We start from the raw sequence: 17850 nt of genomic DNA on the forward strand, positions 1-17850 counted from the left end.
TCAATACAAAAAGTGAAAATTATATATTATATAGAGTCATTACAAACATAGTGATCTATTTCAAGTTCTTATTTCTGCTAGGCTATGTGCACACGTTTGGTTTTGCTCAGGAAATTTCTGCAAGAAATCCGCATGCGTTTTTTTCACGTTTTTGACGCTTTTTTTGTGCGTTTTTTTCTTCGCTCTTTTTTCCAGAGCTTCCCAATGCATTAAATAGTGGAAAAAACGCGAAAAATCCGTAAAATTAATGAACATGCTGCGTTTGTTACCGCAATTTTTTTTTTTTTGCAGAAAAAAAACGCATCATGTGCACAAAAATTGTGGAATGCATTCTAAATGATGGGATGCATAATGTATGCATTCTTTATGCATTTTTATAGCGAAAAAACGTGAAATAAAACACGAAAAAAACACACGTGTGCACACAGCCTTAATGTTGATGATTATGGCTTACAGCCAATGAAAACCCAAAACTCATTATCTCAGTAAATTAGAGTAATTAACAAAAAACACCTGCAAAGGCTTCCTAAGCATTTAAAAAGGACCATTAGTCAATTTCAGTACACTCCACAATCATGGGGAAGACTGCTGACTTCACAGATGTCCTGAAGGCAGTCATTGACACACTCCACAAGGAGGGTAAACCACAAAAGGTCATTGCTAAAGAAGCTGGCTGTTCACAGAGTGCTGTATCCAAGCATATTAATGGTAAGTTGAGTGGAAGGAAAAAGTGTGGTAGAAAAAGCTGAACAAGCAACCGGGATAACCACAGCATTGAAAGGATTGTTAAGTAATGGTCATTCAATGCCCCCAGCTAATGGGGGTGCTCCCAGTACCATTGGGTTTTCTCTAAAAACCTGATATCCCTGGTCTGGAACTATAAGATCTTTCACTGAAGCACATTGACTCTGTTCACTTTTGTGAATTGTTCTTGGGAACTAATTGCTGCCACATATTAACATAATGTGGGCAGTTATGCACAGCATTCCCATTTTTAAAATGGTGTTTGTAAAATCTTAATGCTTGTGGAGCATGCGTGACTTTTTTGCATTGAACTCTGGTATTTTGTCCTCCCGGCGCAATCATATAGACATCACTAAGATGTCAACGGAGGCTTCAGATGATAACCGCGCATGAGCGGAAGTTTGAATATGTTATGTGGTTTGGACATTTCCTGATATGCGCAATAATGCAACAAGGACACCGTATATCGGCATGAGTTTTGTAATGTTAATGGGGTGAGTCATACCCTAAATTAATTTGAAATCGATAATATACAGCTGTCACTTATCACCAAGTATGAAAATAATGGTCATATCTATTCATATGTATGTATGTGTGTCTTATTCCACATTATAGCACTTTTTACACATAATGTATGATTGCATCATGGTGATGCTTTTGTCTTATTATGATATGATATCATATGTAATTATGATAATTGTCACTAAAATGTTTGTACAATCTGTTTCCTATAAATTGCCATGCACTTACACTTTTGGGACTGCTTGAGAAAGGTCCACACTTGGGACCGAAACAATGCACATGGGCCAATAAACCGCACGTGAATTTTCAGCTATTGGTGTGCTGCCGTCATCATTTTTTGAATTTATATATATATATATATATATATATATACTGTACATATATACATATCTACTATATAATTGTCTAATGGTCACTTCTGTCTTTTTGTCTGTCTTTCTGTCTGTCTGTCTTTCTGTCTGTCTTTCTGTCGTTCACGGAAATCCCAAGTCGCTGATTGGTTGCGGCAAAACGGCGACGACCAATCAGCGATGGGCACAGTCCGGCGGCAAAATGGCCGCTCCTTACTCCTCGCAGTCAGTGCTCACAAAGGGTTAATGGCAGCGTTAACAGACCGCGTTATGCCGCGGTGTAATGCACTCCGTTAACGCTGCTATTAACCCTGTGTGACCAACTTTTTACTATTGATGCTGACTATGCAGCATCAATAGTAAAAAGATCTAATGTTAAAAATAATAATAAAAATAAAAAATCATTATATACTCACCCTCCGTTGGCCCCCCGCATCCAGCCGAGGCCTTTCCCGCTCGTCACGACGCTCCGGTGACCGGTCCATGCATTGCGGTCTCGCGAGATGATAAGGTAGCGGTCTCGCGAGACCACTACGTCATCATCTCGCAAGACCGCAATGCACTCTTTGGACTGGAGCGTCACGAGGAGCATCGGTAAATGCCTCAGCTGGATCCGGGGGCCCGACGGAGGGTGAGTATAAAACTATTTTTTATTTTAATTCTTTTTTTAACAGGGATATGGTGCCCACATTGCTATATACTACATGGGCTGTGTTAGATACTGCATGGGCTGTGGTATATACTACATCTCTGTGCTATATACTATGTGGGCTGTGCTATATACTACGTGGCTGTGGTATATATTACGTGGCTGGGCAATATACTACATTGCTGTGCTCTATACTACGTGGCCTGGGTTATATACTGCATGGGCAGTGTTATATACTACATCTATGTGCTATATACTATGTGGCTGTGCTATATACTACGTGGCTGTGCAATATATTACGTGGCTGTGCAATATGCTACATGGCTGTGCAATATATTATGTGGCTGGGCAATATACTACGTGTCTTTGCTATATACTACGTGTCTGTACTATATACTACATTGTTGTGCTATATACTACGTGGCCTGTGTTATATACAGCATGGGCTGTGTTATATAGTACATCTCTGCTATATAATATGTGGCTGTGCTATATACTACGTGGCTGTGGTATATACTACGTGGCTGTGCTATATACTACGTGGCTGTGCTATATACTACGTGGCTGGGCAATATACTACATGGTTGGGCAATATACTACATAGCTGGGCAATATACTACGTGGCAATTTGAACCACGCTTCGCTAATTAGTCGCGGCCGGCCGGCCAAATCCTGTGTGTAAATTGAATTATTCTGAAAACTTCATAAATAACCTACATACAGATTCTAGAATACCCGGTGCTTTAGAATCGGGCCACCATCTAGTGTATGTATATATATATACACTCACTGGCCACTTTATTAGGTACACCTGTCCAACTTCTTGTTAACACTTAATTTCTAATCAGCCAATCACATGGCGGCAACTCAGTGCATTTAGGCATGTAGACATGGTCAAGACAATCTCCTGCAGTTCAAACCGAGCATCAGTATGGGGAAGAAAGGTGATTTGAGTGCCTTTGAACGTGGCATGGTTGTTGGTGCCAGAAGGGCTGGTCTGAGTATTTCAGAAACTGCTGATCTACTGGGATTTTCACGCACAACCATCTCTAGGGTTTACAGAGAATGGTCCGAAAAAGAAAAAAAATCCAGTGAGCGGCAGTTCTGTGGGCGGAAATGCCTTGTTGATGCCAGAGGTCAGAGGAGAATGGGCAGACTGGTTCGAGCTGATAGAAAGGCAACAGTGACTCAAATCGCCACCCGTTACAACCAAGGTAGGCCTAAGAGCATCTCTGAACGCACAGTGCGTCGAACTTTGAGGCAGATGGGCTACAGCAGCAGAAGACCACACCGGGTACCACTCCTTTCAGCTAAGAACAGGAAACTGAGGCTACAATTTGTTCAAGCTCATCGAAATTGGACAGTAGAAGATTGGAAAAACGTTGCTTGGTCTGATGAGTCTCGATTTCTGCTGCGACATTCGGATGGTAGGGTCAGAATTTGGCGTAAACAACATGAAAGCATGGATCCATCCTGCCTTGTATGGAGCATCTTTGGGATGTGCAGCCGACAAATCTGCGGCAACTGTGTGATGCCATCATGTCAATATGGACCAAAATCTCTGAGGAATGCTTCCAGCACCTTGTTGAATCTATGCCACGAAGAATTGAGGCAGTTCTGAAGGCAAAAGGGGGTCCAACCCGTTACTAGCATGGTGTACCTAATAAAGTGGCCGGTGAGTGTATATATATATATAAAATCTCAAAAAAGAAAAAATAAGAACAGTACAGATAAGAGCTATTTGGGTGCAGGCTCACCCCAGATATTTACCAAACCTTCACTATAAGTCCAGAGATTTGAGGCAGCCCACCATTCAAGTGAAAAAAGCTTCCTATTTAACGGCACAACATGGCGCCATGTCAGTTCCTTAGTAAGTACCGTTCTCCTTAAGGAACCAAAACACTTTGTATACTTGAATGGTGTGTTGCCCCAATCTCTGGATATATATATATATATATATATATATATATATATATATATATATATATATGTATATATATATATATATATATATATATATATATATATATATATACACGTATATATACAGTTAGGTCCATATATATTTGGACAGAGACGACATTTTTCTAATTTTGGTTATAGACATTACCACAATGAATTTTAAGCAAAACAATTCAGATGCAGTTGAAGTTCAGACTTTCAGCTTTCATTTGAGGGTATCCACATTAAAATTGGATGAAGGGTTTAGGAGTTTCAGCTCCTTAACATGTGCCACCCTGTTTTTAAAGGGACCAAAAGTAATTGGACAATTGACTCCAAGGCTATTTCATGGACAGGTGTGGGCAGTCCCTTCGTTATGTCATTCTAAATTAAGCAGATAAAAGGCCTGGAGTTGATTTGAGGTGTGGTGCTTGCATTTGGAAGGTTTTGCTGTGAAGTAAACATGCGGTCAAAGGAGCTCTCCATGCAGGTGAAACAAGCCATCCTTAAGCTGTGAAAACAGAAAAAAAAAACATCCGAGAAATTGCTACAATATTAGGAGTGGCAAAATCTACAGTTTGGTGAATCCTGAGAAAGAAAGAAAGCACTGGTGAACTCATCAATGCAAAAAGACCTGGGCGCCCACGGAAGACAACAGTGGTGGATGATCGCAGAATAATCTCCATGGTGAAGAGAAATCTCTTCTCTTCAGCCAACCAAGTGAACAACACTCTCCAGGAGGTAGGCGTATCAATATCCAAATCTACTATAAAGAGAAAACTGCATGAAAGTAACTACAGAGGGTTCACTGCACGGTGCAAGCCACTCATAAGCATCAAGAATAAAAAGGCTAGACTGGACTTTGCTTAAAAAAACAACTAAAAAAGCCAGCACAGTTCTGGAAGAACATTCTTTGGACAGATGAAACCAAGATCATCCTCTACCAGAATGATGGAAAGAGAAAAGTATGGCGAAGGCGTGGTACAGCTCATGATCCAAAGCATACCACATCATCTGTAAAACACAGCGGAGGCAGTGTGATGGCTTGGGCATGCATGGCTGCCAGTGGCACTGGGTCACTAGTGTTTATTGATGATGTGACACAGGACTGAAGCAGCCGAATGAATTCTGAGGTATTCAGACCCACACTGTGTGCTCAGATCCAGCCAAATGCAGCCAAACTGATTGGTCGTCATTTCATACTACAGATGGACAACGACTCAAAACATAAAGCCAAAGCAACCCAGGAGTTTATTAAAGCAAAGAAGTGGAATATTCTTGAATGGCCAAGTCAGTCACCTGATCTCAACCCAATTGAGCATGCATTTCACTTGTTAAAGACTAAACTTCAGACAGAAAGGCCCACAAACAAACAGCAACTGAAAACCACCGCAGTGAAGGCCTGGCAGAGCATCAAAAAGGAGGAAACACAGCATCTGGTGATGTCCATGAGTTCAAGACTTCAGGCGGTTCATTGCCAACAAAGGGTTTTCAACCAAGTACTAGAAATGAACATTTTATTTAAAATTATTTAATCTGTCCAATTACTTTTGGTCCCTTTAAAAACAGGGAGGCACATGTTAAGGAGTTGAAACTCCTAAACCCTTCATCTAATTTTAATGTGGATACCCCCAAATGAAAGCTGAAAGTCTGAACTTCAACTGCATCGGAATTGTTTTGTTTAAAATTCATTGTGGTAATGTCTATAACCAAAATTAGAAAAATGTTGTCTGTGTCCAAATATATATGGACCTAACTGTATATATATATTTATTTAATTATTTATATACCATATCTTTTGGATTATTTTGGGGGAAAATGGGGGTGCGTCTTAAAATGCGGATATACTTTACCAATACTGTTGCTGCAGGCTGGGATGCGGGGGTCTCTGGCGCTGCGGGGGTCTCCGGTGCTGCTCAGGGGGTTTCTGGAAAAATGGCGGTTGGGGGGCGGCACATGCGCAGATGGAGATCTCGGCACCAAGATCTCGGGAGATGAGATTTCAGCCCTGAGATTTCATCTCCCGAGATCTTGGTGCCGAGATCTCCATCTGTGCATGTGCCACTCCAAGGTGGCCATTTTCCCGTAGTCCACCGCATCGGAAACCATGGAACTGTGGGGGCTCTGGCCTATCACAAAATGTCAGCAGGGCCCCCGCAGCAGCACCAGACACCCGAAGCAACACCGGACACCCGAAGCAGCACCAGACACTTGCAGCGGCGCACCGAACATCGGAACACCCCCTCATCCCAGCCCGCAGCATCATCCCACTCCTGCCTCCTCCAGCAGCAACCCTGGGACCCCCTTCACCACAGCCACACCACCCCCGGTAAGCAATAAGATGCATGGATTATAAGAAGCATCACCATTTTATTCAATTTTTTCCTATTGTTCTACTCAAAATTTGGGGAGCGTCTTATGATAATCCGGAGCATCTCATAATCTGAAAAATACGGTATGTATATATGCTTTGCACACTCTTGACATTCTCTTTATGAGCTTCAAGAGGTAGTCACCGGGAATTGTCTTCCAACAATCTTGAAGAAGTTCCCAGAGATGCTTAGCACTTGTTGGCCCTTTTGCCTTCACTCTGCGGTTCAGCTCACCCCAAACCATCTTCTATTGGGTTCAGGTCTGGTGACTGTGGAGGCCAGGTCATCTGGCGTAGCACCCCATCACTCTCCTTCTTGGTCAAATAGCCCTTACACAGCCTGGAGGTGTGTTTGGGGTCATTGTCCTGTTGAAAAATAAATGATGGTCCAACTAAACGCAAACCAGATGGAATAGCATGCCGCTGCAAGATGCTGTGGTAGCCATGCTGGTTCAGTATGCCTTCAATTTTGAATAAATCCCCAACAGTGTCACCAGCAAAGCACCCCCACACCATCACACCTCCTCCTCCATGCTTCACGGTGGGAACCAGGCATGTAGAGTCTATCCGTTCACCTTTTCTGCGTTGCACAAAGACACGGTGGTTGGAACCAAAGATCTCAAATTTGGACTCATCAGACCAAAGCACAGATTTCCACTGGTCTAATGTCCATTCCTTGTGTTCTTTAGCCCAAACAAGTCTCTTCTGCTTGTTGCCTGTCCTTAGCAGTGGTTTCCTAGCAGCTATTTTACCATGAAGGCCTGCTGCACAAAGTCTCCTCTTAAGGCCGGAGTCACACTACAGCCAGATACGGCCGAGTCTCGCAGGTTAAAACCAAGCTCTGGCACCAGCACTCCGGAGCAGAGCGTGCGGCTCCATGTATTGCTATGTGGCCGCATGCTCCGCTCTGAAGTGCCAAAGGCAGAGCTTGGTTTTAACCTGCGAGACTCGGCCGTATCTCGCTGTCGCTATCTGTGATCCCGGCCTAACAGTTGTTGTAGAAATGTGTCTGCTGCTAGAACTCTGTGTGGCATTAATCTGGTCTCTAATCTGAGCTGCTGTTACGTTTAACCTGCGATTTCTGAGGCTGGTGACTCGGATAAACTTATCCTCAGAAGCAGAGGTGACTCTTGGTCTTCCTTTCCTGGGGCAGTCCTTTTGTGAGCCAGTTTCTTTGTAGCGCTTGATGGTTTTTGCAACTGCACTTGGGGACACTTTTGAAAGTTTTCCCAATTTTTCAGACTCACTGACCTTCATTTCTTAAAGTAATGATGGCCACTCGTTTTTCTTTACTTAGCTGCCATAATACAAATTCTAACAGTCTATGCAGTAGGACTATCAGCTGTGTATCCACCAGACTTCTGCACAACACAACTGATGGTCCTAACCCCATTTATAAGGCAAGAAATCTCACTTATTAAACCTGACAGGGCACACCTGTGAATTAGAACCATTCCCGGTGACTACCTCTTGAGGCTCATCAAGAGAATGCCAGGAGTGTGCAAAGCAGTCATCAAAGCAAAAGGTGGCTACTTTGAAGAACCTAGAATATAAGACATAATTTCAGTTGTTTCACACTTTTTTGTTAAGTATATAATTCCACATGTGTTAATTCATAGTTTTGATGCCTTCAGTGTGAATGTACAATTTTCATAGTCATGAAAATACAGAAAAATCTTTAAATAAGAAGGTGTGTCCAAACTTTTGGTCTGTACTGTATACACACACACACACACACACACACACACACACACACACACACACACACACACACACACACACACACACACACACATATATATACAGCTCTGCATGAAAGCTGTGATTAAAAATCATAGTCATTCCACAAAATATTGATTTCTGAACTCTTCTTGACTTAAAACATTAGCATTGTTGTTTCTAAATTATTATAAACTTGTTTTCTTTGCATTATTTGATGTTTGAAAGCCCTGTTTTTTTTTTTTAATTTTGACAATTTGTCTTTGTCAGAGAGAAAATACAAAAAATAGTGGTCTCTTAATTTTTGCCAGAGCTGTATATTAATATTTATATATATATATATATATATATGTGTGTGTGTGTGTGTCTGTATGTGTATCTCTCTATATATATCAATCAGACACACACACATGCACATGCATCTGTAGCCGCATGTAAAAGTTTGGGCACCCCACATCAAAATTACTATTGATGTGAACAGCAAAGCAAGTTGAAGATGAAAGGATCTCTAAAAGGCCTAAAGTTAAAGATGGCACATTTCCTGTGTATTTTAGACAAATAAAAAATATTTTGTCATTTTTAACATTTTAAAAATTACAAAAAGTTTGGGAACCCTCAGAGATTTGGGTGGTCAGATAACTTTGACCAATGTTTCAGACCTTAATTAACCTGTTAGGGTTATGGTTTGTTCACTATCATTAGGAAAGGCCAGGTGATGCAAATTTCCCAGCTTTACAAAAACTCAGCCTCCTATAACCTTGTGTCAAAAAACACATGCCATGGGTTCTTCTAAACAGCTGCCTAGCACTCTGAAAATGAAAATGATGGAGGCCCACAAAGCAGAAGGCTCTAGGAAGATATCAAAACTTTTTCTAGTTGCCGTTGCCTCAATTTAAAATGTAATTAGGAAATGGCAGTTAACAGGAACAGGGGAGGTCAAGATAAGATCTGGAAGACCAAGCAACATTTCAGTAAAGGTACCTTCACATTAAGCGACGCTGCAGCGATAGCGACAACGATGCCGATCGCTGCAGCGTCGCTGTTTGATCGCTGGAGAGCTGTCACACAGACCACTCTCCAGCGACCAACGATGCCCAGGTCCCTGGGTAACCAGGGTAAACATCGGGTTACTAAGCGCAGGGCCGCGCTTAGTAACCCGATGTTTACCCTGGTTACCAGCGTAAAATGTAAAAAAAACAAACAGTACATACTTACATTCGCGTCCCCCGGCATCCGCTTCCTGCACTGACTGAGCGCCGGCCCTAACAGCAGAGCGGTGACGTCACCGCTGTGCTGTACTTTCACTTTCACTTTACGGCGCTCAGTCAGTGTGGGAAGCGGACGCCGGGGGACGCGAAGGTGAGTATGTACTGTTTGTTTTTTTTACATTTTACACTGGTAACCAGGGTAAACATCGGGTTACTAAGCGCGGCCCTGCGCTTAGTAACCCGATGTTTACCCTGGTTACCAGTGTAAAACATCGCTGGTATCGTTGCTTTTGGTGTCAAACACGACGATACACGCCAGTCTGACGACCAAATAAAGTTCTGAACTTTGTTCAAAGACCAGCGACATCACAGCAGGATCCTGATCGCTGCTGCGTGTCAAACTAAACGATATCGCTAGCCAGGATGCTGCAACGTCACGGATCGCTAGCGATATCGTTTAGTGTGAAGGTACCTTAAGAGCTGTTCACATGATTGATAGTGAGGCAAATCGGAATCCCCGCTTGACTGCAAAAGACGATCAAGAAAATGTAGCAGACTCTGGAGTTGTTCTTCTGTTCAGAGACACCTGCACAAATATGGCCTTCATTGAAGAGTCTTCAGAAGATAATATTTGCTGTGTGCTCACCATAAAATGCAGCTTCAAAAGCATGCAAAAGAACATCTAAACAAGTCTGATACATTTTGAAAATTAAATGAGGTTAAAATTAGAGATGAGCAAACTTTTCTAGGTTCGGTTCGGATTGGCAAACATTCCACCAAACATTCCGCCGAACAGTTCATCGAACATGTTCGATCCCGATTGTGAAGAAACCAGATTGTATCTTAATTTCCCAGAAAACCATGATTTTGCAAACCAAGAAGAATTGACTTTATATCTGTATATTGTCTTGTGGATTTAAGTGTTTATGTCTGGTGGGTCAAGAAGACAGACTTGCAAACTGATATACCATTTAACATACTGTGTAAAGGTACCTTCACACGAAGCGACGCTGCAGCGATAGCGACAACGATGCCGATCGCTGCAGCGTCGCTGTTTGATCGCTGGGGAGCTGTCACACAGACCGCTCTCCAGCGACCAACGATGCCGAGGTCCCCGGGTAACCAGGGTAAACATTGGGTTGCTAAGCGCAGGGCCGCGCTTAGTAACCCGATGTTTACCCTGGTTACCAGCGTAAAAGTAAAAAAAACAAACAGTACATACTTACCTGCGCGTCCCCCAGCATCTGCTTCCTGACACTGACTGAGCTCCGGCCCTAACAGCACAGCGGTGACGTCACCGCTGTGCTTTCACTTTCACTTTCGGGCCGGCGCTCAGTAAGTGTCAAGAAGCAGACGCTGGGGGACGCCCAGGTGAGTATGTACTGTTTGTTTTTTTTACTTTTACGCTGGTAACCAGGGTAAACATCGGGTTACTAAGCGCGGCCCTGCGCTTGGTAACCCGATGTTTACCCTGGTTACCAGTGTAAAACATCGCTGGTATCGTTGCTTTTGCTTTCAAACACAACGATACACGGCGATCGGACGACCAAATAAAGTTCTGGACTTTATTCAGCGACCAGCGACATCACAGCAGGATCCTGATCGCTGCTGCGTGTCAAACTAAACGATATCGCTAGCGAGGATGCTGCAACGTCACGGATCGCTAGCGATATCGTTACAAAGTCGTTTCGTGTGCAGGTACCTTAAGTCTGTAATAGTGACTTGTACATAGTGTGTGTTTATCTTTGTTTATTGTGTGCTGATATGCTAATTGTGTATTGTATTCTATAACCAGTTTGTTGACTTTGAAGGTAGATAGGGAAAGGCTGTGAGGGGACTAAATGGACACTGGGTAATTCTAAAAATAGATCACCTGTCTCGGTATAAAAGAGAATTCTTTCCTTCTAGTTGGGGTCACTCTTCAGGATCTCAGCTGAGGGTACATCGGACCCGGCTGAAAAAACAGAGGACTGCTCTTGGTTATCTCCCCACGCTTGTCATTACCTCCTCTCTGCGTGTGTATCACAGGTGGTGTAGCGACACTGAGAGCGCGGACATAAAATCTACCATTATCCCGGCGAGTCAGCGGAAGAATGAGACCCCGTAATGTGCACCATCTTGGGGTAATTGCTGGGATTGTTCTGTTTGCTATTGGGTGTTGTGGTTCAATAAAGTAATGCCACACTGTTTTACCCTAACCCTGTGTTGGCTGTGTAGTGTATTGCCCACTGGGAGATAGAGCGGGCGTTCAGTGGCATGAGCCCTGGTCCATGCATTCTTGCTAATGGCAGCCGGGCCAGCGGACGAGAGCACCCACTGACCCCGTTTCTTCACACCGATTAAGTTCAATGGGATGCAAAACCAAATGCATAGAAAACACCTTCAGGGGGCCAAAAAGCTGGCTAAACAGCTCAAATTAGGGGCAGACAGCAGGAAAAGTGGAATCAATTGACAAAGAGTACAAACAGTATATTTGCACAGCATGGATGCATGAGACAGGGCCTGGGACTGGGCTTGGACCTGCATTTCTAGCTTAAACATTGATCAGTTACACGACGATGAGTGACAGGTGTATGCCTGGTGCTCTGAGAGCCCTGCCACATTCAGGCAACACACATGAAAGAGACCCAACTTGGAGTACAAACATTTACAAACATTAGAACAGACACCAGGAAAAGTGGTATCAATTGACTCACAGTAGAAGTTTTATAATGGCATAGCAGTAGTCAGGAATGGACAATTTATGAGCCAGGATCTGGGCCAGCATTTACAGCTTTGAATCTAAGTTTAAATTAAGATGAGATGGGTGAAGGACCAGTGTCAGCCTGGTGTACTGGTAGCCCTGATACTTCATACAACAGCTCAAACTGTTTTTATGCTCAGCCACACTCAAGTGGCACAAACATCTGTTTCATTGACTACTATTGGTAGAAAAAATTAAGAATAGTAACACAGGTAGTTGACTGAAAATAAGTGCAGGCCTACTGATCTGGGAGCCCTACTGCTACAGGCAGCACACATGAAGGAGACCCAACTTGAAGTCCCCACATTTAAAAAAAAAAATTGCCACACACTACTAAAGTGGCATCAGTTTCCCCAGAGAGGACATAGCAAAATAGATCAGCATTTTGACTACTTCTGTTACTGGACGGGCTACTCGACTCTCTTTTTTTGGAAGCTGCATAGCGGTATTTTTATTATTATTTATTGCTATAGCGCCATTTTTTCCATGGTGCTTTACATGTGAAAAGGGGTATACATATTAAAAACAAGTACAATTATCTTAAACAATGCAAGTCACCGACTGGTACAGGAAGAGAGAGGACCCTGCTCGTGAGTTCTCACAATCTACAGGCAATGGGTGAGGATACAAAAGGTGAGGGTACTTGGTGAGTTTAGAGCTGGTCGTGCAGCGGTATGGTGGAACAATGGTTAGTGGAGGTTGTAGGCTTGTTGGAAGAGGTGGTTCTTCAAGTTCCTTTTGGAAACCTCCACGGTAGGCGAGAGTCTGGCATGTTGGGGTAGAGAGTACCAGAATAGAGGGGATGCATGGGAGAAATCTTGTATGTGATTGTGGGAAGAGGAGATAAGCGAGGAGTAGAGACCGAGATCTTGTAAGGATCGGCGTTTTCGTGCAGCTAAGTACCAGGAAACTAGGTCTCAGATTTATGGAGGAGACAGGTTGTGGATGGCTTTGTATTGCATGGTTAGGGTATTGAACTGGAGTCTCTGGGTAAGGAAGAGCCAGTGAAGGGATTGACAGAGATGAGAGGCCAGGCAATAGCAGGGGGAATAGGTGGAATAGTCAGGTAGCAGAGTTTAGGCTAGATTGGAGGGGTGTGAGACTGTTAGAAGGGAGGATGATGAGTGCATGGACTAGGGTTTTTACAGATTCTTGATTGAGGAATGAATGAATCAGGGAAATGCTTTTGAGTTGTAGTTGGCAGGAAGTGGAAAAGGCATGGATATGTGTTTTGAAGAAGTGATCAGAGTCCAGAGTTATCCCAAGGAAACCTACTTATGGGATGCCCTCATCTATGCCTTGTAGATGAGGGACAGAAAAAACTTGTGCTCCAGTGGATGGCCAGTGTTGCATCAAGTTACCTCTCCTCCTCTTCATCCACCTTAACATCACACACAGTACAGTCCTCAGAGGTGGCACCTCAATTAACCTTGTTTCCCCCAGTATCACAACTCTTCGACCACCCAACTGACTGTGGGGAACCACAGATGGGTGAGTCTGCAGAGCTATTCACACAATTTATTCCATGGGCATCAGAGTTCGGCTCCAAATATTCACAGACTCAGAAGAGGAAAGCATCTACTCCCATGCTCAATTTTTTTTTCAGTTGGATCTGAGGCCGGATGAAGTAGGGTCCAAGCAGAATCCAGACCCTCATCACCAGATGCGAACCCTCGGGGATGGAGGTGATCTTGATGAGACTCAAATTCCTGAGGTGCACGAGGACTGTACTCTCCTAACAGGGGAGGAGGAGGTTGACTCTTAGGGCGGGGAATTGGAGAACAGAGAGGATGATGATGAGGTTGTAAATCCCATTTGGTGTGAACCCTAGAGGCACGGAGCTGAGTAGCTCAGCAGAGGAGGAGAAGAAAGACGAGGAGGTTTACGTTGCAGCATCCCGCACAGAAACGGAGTGATGCAACCATGACAAGCACTGTATTAGCCACAACTCTGGTTGTGGCCAGCAGCAGTCGGGGGTCTTCAGTTTGCATAGGCGGCAAGGGTTGCTTAGCCTGGGCCTTTTTATAGACCAAAAAGTGTTACAACTCATGTTATCTGCCAACTTTTTAAAAAAAAAGTCTCAGTAGAGGCAAAAATTCCAATAATTTGACTACTACATGCATGAAATGATACATGTGCGATCAACATGCAATTAGTCTGGTAATCTCACTGTGCTAAAATACGGCCTAGCGGACCTCTCCAACCACCAGCCACCCCATCAACCGCATATGCTGCTTATTGCTCCTTTGTCACTGGTAAATGTTCTCACACAGGTCTCCAGCCGCAGAACCTCCACTTGTTTACCACCCACAGTTGGGGTGAGTGAGAGCATGTCAGCTGTTACAGAAGTATACATGCCTGCTGTTTTTGACCAATCTCAAACACTGAGCACATCACATCTTTCTCAATTCACCATAACATCTCCTCCTGCTACATCTCATTCACAGTCCAACAGTTTGTCGCGTTGACCCTAATTCACCCTCTCTTAGCACAGCAGCCAGCCCTCCGTCCCACAGTTGTGGTCACGTAAAAGAATGTTTCCTCATTCATATGCCAAAGCTAAGTGCTTGAACTTCACCATCTCCAATCTGTTGGTCACAGAAATGCTGCGTTTCTGCCTGGTGTATACAGATGCTTTCCGAAAGTTGATGGCGTTCGCAGTCCCCCAGTACAAGTTGCACAATCGCAATTACTTCTCTAAGAAAGATGCGCCTGTACTACACCAGGATTTCACAGACAACATCACCTGTTTCTTGAAAAAATCTGTCTTCCAGGGTGCATTTCACCACTAACACCTGAATGAGCAAGCATGGCCATAGGTGTTACATGTTTGTGACTTGGCGACTCTGGTGGCTGTGGGGGCAGGCAGGGAAGGAGCTGCTCTACAAGTCTTGGAATCTCAAAGGCATACAGGACACTTGAGGATGGAGAGCTAAATGACTATGTAACACACAGGTGCTTGGATGCAGTGACACAGATGTGCAGAGCAGGTGTTAACTATTATTTAATTATTCAAAAACAATGAACTCGCAGGGAGATAAAAGGGGAAAAGGGATGCAAAATGAAGTGTATAACAGTTGTTTAGCTAGACAGTCTTTTGTTATCTGATCCAACTTATCATGACTCCGCTGTCCGTAACTCTCTGGAGATCTAACAGGTGAAGGGGTGCTGGCGGCGTTCGGTGCAGCGTCTTCAGGCCTCTTCGCCCAACACACGATCTCACTTCAGCCAGCAGCTGTCGGTCACTGGTTTTGCCCACTGAGCCCCCAGTCCATTTAACTGCAGAGCAGAAGAGTAAAGCTCTCTGTAAGATTTCACTCAGCACATGTCTCTCTGAGCAGCCGCTGTCACATGAATGGCCACACTGCAATGCTCTGCCAGGCGCGTGCCTCTCTGTGTGCCAGCTGATACCCTGACATCCATACTGCGATGCTCTGTCCAGCTACCCCGCACGCCTGCTGATATGGGTCTCGAACGCGGCCGCTCTCAATCTGCGCGATGCAGCCTATCGCTCTCCTTCCTCCAGCCGCTTTCCGCACCCGCTCAGTGCTCTGGCGGGAAGCCCGCTTCAGTTTCACGGGCAACTCCTTTTAACCCACTCACTCTGGCTCTGTCCCCTTCACTCAGGTTACCGGCTTGCTCCTAAATACCTATATAGAAAAGAAATACCATAAATATATAAACTATAAAAAACTAAGAATACCAAACACAATATATTACCCAAAAAAGTATTCAAAGCTATTCAAAAAATGTATCACTTTATTGATAGTTATAAAAACATGATTACACAAAACAACAAAAAATAAATATAATATAAAATAATATATACATACAACACATTCAAGAAAGAATTGATGTCACAAAAGAACCTTTATTAAAAAATAGCATAAAAATAACGTAAAAAATTAATGTGTAGCAGGGGACAAGGAATAGTAGACTGTGTGGTAAAGAATTACCGTATTTTCCGGCGTATAAGACGACTGGGCGTATAAGACGACCCCCCAACTTTACCAGTTAAAAAATAAAATCTTCTTAAAAGTCGGGGGTCTTCTTATACACCCTATGTCGTCTTATAGGGCCGGTGAATATGTGCCTTTTGGGGGGGGGGGGAGTGATCCTGATGAGGACGAGGGGGCGTCTCACAGGAAAGTGAGTATCCCCCATTACCTTATCATAGCGCTGCAGCGTGGGGTCTCTGTGCTGGGAGCGGCGGCTGCTGTGCTGTGCTGTGCTGTGGCGGCTCCTCTTCTGCAGTGTGGGGCCTCTGGTGCTGTGGGGCGGTGGCGGCGGCGTATCTTCATACAGTCGGGGCTCCTCCGGCATCTCAAAGACTGGAAGCCCCGCCGGCAACTCCATGGGTACAATGCGGTCAGGTGGCCTCCGGGAAAATGGCCGCTGCTCAGATTCAGATCTCGTCCCGAGATCTCGGGAGACGAGATCTGAATCTGAGCAGTGGCCATTTTCCCGGAGGCAGCTCAATAGGTGCGATGCGGTGGCCCGGCCGCTGGGGGCTGCGCATGCTCAGATTCAGATCTCAACGAGATCTGAATCTAAGCAGCGGCCATTTTCCCGGAGGCCAGCGCATTGTACCGATGGAGTTGCCGGCGGGGCTTCCAGGCTGAGATGCCGGAGGAGCCCCGACTGCATGAAGATACGCCGCCGCCGCCACCGCCCCACAGCACCAGAGGCCCCACACTGCAGAAGAGGAGCCGCCACAGCACAGCAGCCGCCGCCGCTCCCAGCACAGAGACCCCACGCTGCAGCGCTATGATAAGGTAATGGGGGATACTCACTTTTCTGTGAGACGCCCCCTCGTCGTCATCAGGATCACTCCCCCCCCCACCCACCATATACACCCGGCGTACAAGGCGATTCCCGGCGTACAAGACGACCCCCGACTTTTAAGAAGATTTTCAGGGGTTAAAAAGTCGTCTTGTACGCCGGAAAATACGGTATATACGGTGTGTATATATATATATATATATATATATATATACTGTGTATATGTATATATATATATATATATATATATGTACAGTATATATACTTGAGTATAAGCCGAGAATTTCAGCCCATTTTTTGAGGCTGAAATTGCCCCTCTCGGCTTATACTTGATTCATTCCCAGGGGTCGGCAGGGAAGGGGGAGTGTTATGATCCTTAATGGCTGAGGATCGCAAATAGACCAGCAAGTGAATAAACTAAGGATGAGCTCTAGGGAGATGGTAACTGGACTGATCGCAAATCTAAACCTATCCAACACAACTAGAGGTAGCCGGTGAACGTGCCTAAAAAATTCCTAGACGTCTCGAGCCAGCCTGAGGAACTAGCTACCCCTAAAGAGAAAGAAAGACCTCGCTTGCCTCCAGAGAAATAATACCCAAAGATATGGAAGCCCCCAACAAATATTAACGGTGAAGTAAGAAGAAGGCATATACATAGGGATGAAATCAGATTCAGCAAAAGAGGCCCACTAGTACTAGAAAGCAGAAAATAGAGCAGGGGTCTATGCGATCAATAAAAACCCTTACAAAATATCCATCCTGAGATTTCAAGAACCCACACACCAACTAACGGTGTGTGGGGAGAAACTCAGCCCACTAGA

General features: G+C 44.4%; 1 protein-coding gene across 3 annotated transcripts in view; it reads left to right on the forward strand.

The window, feature by feature from the left end:
* IPCEF1 (interaction protein for cytohesin exchange factors 1) overlaps positions 1–17850 on the forward strand; it is a 359460-nt gene that overhangs the window by 223117 nt on the left and 118493 nt on the right. The window lies entirely within an intron of this gene.

The sequence above is a fragment of the Ranitomeya variabilis genome, chromosome 2 (assembly GCF_051348905.1).
Source record: "Ranitomeya variabilis isolate aRanVar5 chromosome 2, aRanVar5.hap1, whole genome shotgun sequence".
NCBI classification, from domain to species: domain Eukaryota; kingdom Metazoa; phylum Chordata; class Amphibia; order Anura; family Dendrobatidae; genus Ranitomeya; species Ranitomeya variabilis.